This window comes from Galeopterus variegatus, unplaced genomic scaffold (genome assembly GCF_000696425.1).
Source record: "Galeopterus variegatus unplaced genomic scaffold, G_variegatus-3.0.2 Scaffold4827, whole genome shotgun sequence".
Lineage (NCBI taxonomy): Eukaryota > Metazoa > Chordata > Mammalia > Dermoptera > Cynocephalidae > Galeopterus > Galeopterus variegatus.
Window position 1 is genome coordinate 168,009 of NW_007730938.1, and position 6,033 is coordinate 174,041.

Consider the following 6,033-nt stretch of genomic DNA (forward strand, 5'->3'; position numbering starts at 1 on the left):
TTTTTGTTTTTGGATGTTCTATTGCAGGGGTTCTTAACCTGGTGTCCAAGAACTCCCAAGAGACCCATGAAAGATATCTGGAGGGGGATGAGGGAGAGTTAAACTAGGATGGGAAAAGTCATGTTTTACTAACCCCTAACCAAAATCTAGTATTTTCTTGAAGTATGACTTTGCAACAAACCAAAGTAGTATCAGCAGTACTGATCATGCTTTGATCTACAATACAAAATTTGAATATGTTTTCATAGCACATTAAAGTTGCTGCAGGTAACTAAAAATATCATTTTAACTGAAGTCATATTTCAAAAGTTCGGTAGTTCTTAGACTCACTCCTTAGACTGCTGTGAGAACACACGTGATCACTGTCTGCCTGTCTACAGATGTTGGAGTGATGGAGCTGGAACCAAGACAACTACGCTATAATTTCTAAACATTTTTTGATAATGTATTCCAATATATTGGTTTATTTTGTAGTTCTCTGTACTTTATTTCATGTATTGATAAACATAATTATTAGAAGTAGTCTGTAGGCTTCACCAGACTGCCAGAGGGACCGTGGCACAAAAAAGGTTAGAGCCTTCAGCCAGGAGCCACCACAGGGCACCTTGCCCTCAGCAGGAGCTCTGCTGTCTGACAGCAAGGGAAGCTTTTTTAATTTGCTTGTCATTGCCCACACCAATGAACACCAAAAGCAGAACATTTCTCAATTCCCAACAGGTCAGGAGATCCTGTCACTTGGAAGAACCTAACTCAGGGTCGGTGGGGGGTAGAGGGAAGAAGACACATCACAACAATTCCTTGAACTTGTTAAGACAAATGAATAGATATGATGTTGATGGGGGGAGGGAAAAGGGAGGGAGGAAAAGGAGGAATTGGTAAAGAGACACAAAAATCAACTATATTGTATATTGATAAATTAAAATGAAAGAAAGAAAGAAAGAAAGAAAGAAGGAAAGAAGAAAGAAAGAAAGAAAGAAAGAAAGAAAGAAAGAAAGAAAGAAAAAGAAAGAAAGAACCTAGGCTCTACACGGTAAGAGAGAAAACGACTGTTACCCTCCCGAGGAGTTTGATGCCTGAAGTTCCCGGAAAAGCACCTAGCTCTACACGGTTAAGAGAGAAAACGACTGTTACCCTCCCGAGGAGTTTGATGCCTGAAGTTCCCGGAAAAGCAAAGCCACCTATCCAGGGTGATGCCCCCAAGGGATAGCACAGCAATGACAATTTATAGATAGCAGAGGAGGAAGAAGAGGAAGGAGGGATGAGGGAGAGAAAGTGAGATAAATCAGAAGACACAAAACCCTTAGCAACAGGGGCTACTTCACCTGCGGACTGGAAAAAAAATAGGGAGGAAAAAAGAGGAACTTTAAAGTAAGGACAATGAAACTGAACAACAGCAAAATGGTAGTAAATATTTTATTTTGTCATAAACAAGCAAGTTCTGGGGCTATTTCCTCATGGTCCCCTCCTGCCCTCACTTCCCCTTCCCCATTTTCCTGTGATGCTGATCAACTGCTTTATTCCGTTTCCCATCTTCTTGTCCAGTTCTCCCAGCCTTTTTCTTTTTAAACACATGATCCTTAGTGCTTGTCCACGTGTTAGAAAAGTCTAGGATCTAGCAGCACTGCCTGCTCTGGCTCACTCATTTGGGTTGGAGCATTCCCAATTAATCTTCCCATCCTGGGCAAGTATTCGTCTCTCACAGAACTCAAAGCACTTCAAAAGGCCTCTTGTTAGAGATTTGTAGCCATATGAATGGGAAACACCATATAAACAGTGAAAAAAACACAGCTCTGCATGTTGTTGGATTTTCTCCTTCTTGGTCTCAAAAAAAAGCAATTAGACATCTTTCATTTAAAAAATACACACACATATATACAATAGTAACTGGGATGTGATTTTCATCACAACATTATAGGGTTTATCTCCAATATGCTAAGGACTGTCACCCAGTCTGTAAATTACTTCCAGAGTGTGGTTTGCTTGCTCATTCCTTAAAAAAAAGTTTGTTTGCTAAGTTCAAACTCTAACATCACGTGAAGGTGCCAGTCTTTATACACCTTTATAAAAGTAGAATATGCGGAGTATGATACACTAGTACAAAGTTTTACAAATTAATACAAGTAAAATATATAAATTACAATGAAATAGAGCAAAATTGTGGTTCTGTCTTGGGGTGGTTCTTTTAGCAGTCATATCGCTGTAAAGAAAATGAAATACACATTAGGTTACAATTGGGATAAACAAACAATGATGACATTTCAGTCCTTTAAATTTCTGTTTTAAACAAACATAAAGCAGACTGATCTCAGCTTCAGCAGAGCTTCAGCCAGCCACACTTAGGGCTGAGACAATGCTCATTAAATGTTTCCTAAGCAAACCAGACCCATTGTCCTCCCAGACTCAAAGCTGCAGAAAGGGCCCATGGAAACTGCAGGATACCGGCAGTGGGTTGGTTTTGAATGTGTTTGTGTGGGGTTTTAATCTTTGGGATTTAAAAGATAATGTGATGGGAGTTTCACACTGGTTTGGGCTCAATGTGGGTAACCTTTCAAATTAAACACTAGTGAGTTATGAACCAGACTATTCTATAGTAAAAGCTCTGCCTTGTGAAAGTGTCTTTGTTTTGTAAACAAAAGTAACAGATCTTCCCTGCAGGGTCTGAGCAGAAGCCACAGTGACTCAGATGGCAAACCCAGTGTATTTGCTCCCCCAACCCAGAGGACAGTGTCGCTCTGCCAAATCACTTCCGCAATCTTGGCCATTGATTTTTTATGCCTGTCCCCAAAATGCACCAGCACTGAAGTCCAGTGAGAACTCAGTTTAAACTCTGCCTTTTATGAAATTCAAGCTAAAAATAGATTGTGTTACAGTAATCCCAAAAAGATTCTTCTCTGCCACTCCCCAGCCACATTGCCTGAAAACAACTCCATATTGAAAGGTTCCTACACTGTTGTTTTCTTGAAAATTTGGCAGGATTCCAAAGAAATTATTAATCTTGCTGCACTTTTCCGATAAGAAAAATAGACTTTTATTTTAACTTCCTCTCAAAAATTATAGAAAATTTTCATTTACTTACAGCAAATTTTTTCATGGTAGCAAGGAACTTTTAGTTTCCCTTATGTTTTTGTCTTATTTTAAAAGAAAGTTAACAGACTTGGAAACAGAGGAGTAAATGGCTTGGAAGATATAAATTAAATAAGTTCTGTTCTCCTTATCCCATTTTATAGAATGAGACATAAATAACCTCCCCCTGCCAAGTTGGACCAAAGCTGGGCTTCCATCAATTCAATAATATATATCTTTTAGAAGGATATAGAAACAAGAACATTCCCCCCTACAAACAAATGCATATTTCTCTCCTAAATCATATCCCCAGGAAACAAGTGCTTCCTGGTTTTCTTTCACAGTGAAAGGCTTTTCATGTGCTGCTATTCAAAGGCTGCTAGTGATTCTCCATGCTTATCTGCTTAGGCATTTTGGGGACTCCTTATAAGGAAGGAATTGTAGAAAATCCAACAGAACAGCAAGTGTAGCATACAGGTAAAGAGCAAGAGCTCTGGCATAAAGTGATCCAGGGGTTCAAGCCTGTTACTTCCAGGCTTAGTGATCTTTATCTATGCTTAATCTCAGAGTCATAATTTCATTTGAAAAATGGGTTTATCACAGTGCCTGATGCCATGAAACGTTGGCTGTTATTTGTGTATACTTGTTGGGGGCATCCCTTTTGTGTGTCTGCAGCCAGCGCAGGAGTTGTGAAAGGGGCAGTGGATTCGATCCAGAAGCGGGCACCATGTCTATGGGCAGCCTGTTCCCACGCATGTAGAGCCAACTACAAAGAACCAAAATAACCCAGAGACTGTGAGACTCAAGGAAGCTTATTACTGAGAGCAAAACTGAATACTATAGATGTGTTGCCACAAGGATGATGTCAGAGTAAATGCTGGTAGATTGAGCGTGTTTGGTTTTGTCTTTTTCTCTGCAATGAATAATGGTGCATTGTGGTAACTGAATACAGCAGGGCCAGACTACCACATTTTCACACATGTTCTTACCTGTTTGCGAAAGCCGCAAAAGCCACATATACCTCCAAGCATTCCATTTATTACTTGAATGAGACACAAGATAAATTCAATTCCGCCAAGAGCCAAGAGGATAGAAAACAGAGTTACATTCCATTCCACGACGTGTTTGGGTTCAATGCACTGGGACCATGTGGAGGTATTCAGAAGGTACCTGTGGATAAGAAGAGATACTTCTCATACATGACCAGACATAATGGGATTTCCCAGAAGCTACTTTTTTTGTGTGCTGATTTTTCATTCAGAAAAAAAGAAATGAATAAATTTAATATCCTATATCAGATTCTTCCAATACAAGTCATTCCATAAAATGAATTACTTTTAGCCCAGATCTTGTTGTAATGATAAACATAAAACGAAATTATAACTTTTGATTCCTAATCTAGGATTCTGTGGTTAGAAATCCTCACCTTATAAGGTTTATAGTCTCTAAAAGACATATGAATTCTTGTAAACAAAAATAAAAATGCAAAACTATATTCATGCTACATTTAAAGCTAAGTAAAATTCATGAATGTAAATAGATGTGAACTAAGAACAGATAAAACAATTCATGTTTTAAGATAGTGGAATTATAGGTGATTTTTTACTTTATTTCCCAATTTTATTGTTGCTTAATTGTTATCTGTGTGAAAGGACTTTGTAACCAATATTGAGTAAATATTTAGAAAATATAATCTCCTTACATGAGTTTTCTTAGAACTTTAAAATATTAATTTATATCACTTCATTAAAACTTAATTTGCTCTTTTTGAAAATTATCCAAATTCTGACAAGTTTGAAGATTTAATATTCTAGAGTTTTTTAAGGTGAGACCTTTAGAATGAAATTATTATTTTTTTGCTTTTAAAGAATAATTTGCAACATGAAGCACAGGAATTAAATTAATTTGTTGCTGCCTCTTTACTTTCTTGATGCTGTGCCATGCTTCTATAATTGCATGTAGCATATTGCATTCACTCATTCAACAGGATCACTGAGCACTCAGTGTGAATTCAACATTGAGCCAGAGCTGGGGATATAATGGTGAACAGGTCATAGGCTGTGTCCTAGAAGAGCACAGCATCTAAGGGAAGACACAAGTAACAGGCAACTTCAATGCAACAGGTATGCGGATCAGGTAAACACAGTGTGAAAGGCCACAGAGTAAGGGCACCTACCATAGTCCAGGGAGAATGACTGCTTATGTATCTATTCAACAAGGCTGAGCTTCATGAAGGTAGAACAGTATCTGGCACAGAGTAGGTACTCAACACGTTTTAAAAGTAGTTGAAAGATAAATAACAACCTGAAGTTCCTTTGTTAAATGTCAGCAAACCGTGCTAAGGGAATGTCTGACTATATGTGTATATGACTTATGAGATTTTCTAAACACCTGGATATTCTTTCAATCTGAAAAATTCTACCTCTGATTACTCTCTTAGAATTGCAGCCTTTGCTACATTATAGTGTATTTAGATTCTTAATGAGATAGGATCCAATCATGTGGGAAAATCAAGGTCTGGCTTAGTTCCACAAAGAGGTCTGGTATAATTCTTTCCTTATCACTTCTTTCTGCCACAGCAGAACAAAGGGGCTTGGAATTAGAGACTTAACTTTTAAATGGTTCATTGAGCCAATCAGAGGTTCAATTTGTTGACTTAAAAAAAGTAAAGAAAAATCCCATCCTCTGGTCTTGTCTTCCTACCCATTGGTGGAACAAAGATCTGTATTTTCAGGTCACAATGTAAACAATGCCCATTGGCCATTGGGCAATGAACCAGTGGCTTGTGACAGTTAGTACCCATATTGAAAGCCCTGGGATGGATGTACAAACAGCAATAAAAAACATTTAGTGATATTCCCACATCTTCCTGCATTCCAGCTGCATAAATCATTACCTTTTTTAGAGGTAGGTTGATGTAATACCTTTGTATGCTTGTGCATACATGAATAACTACTTTCTGAACGTTTT

The 6,033-nt window shown here is 38.0% G+C and overlaps 1 long non-coding RNA gene across 1 annotated transcript; it reads right to left on the bottom strand.

Annotated features, from left to right (window-relative positions):
• Nucleotides 1–1,397: 1,397 nt before the first annotated feature.
• Nucleotides 1,398–5,796, bottom strand: LOC103603854. The gene is made up of 2 exons (XR_551654.1): nucleotides 4,053–5,796; nucleotides 1,398–2,197 (listed from the first exon to the last, which is right to left on the bottom strand). It is a non-coding gene; the product is annotated as an uncharacterized LOC103603854 (long non-coding RNA).
• Between the last annotated feature and the right edge of the window lie 237 nt (nucleotides 5,797–6,033).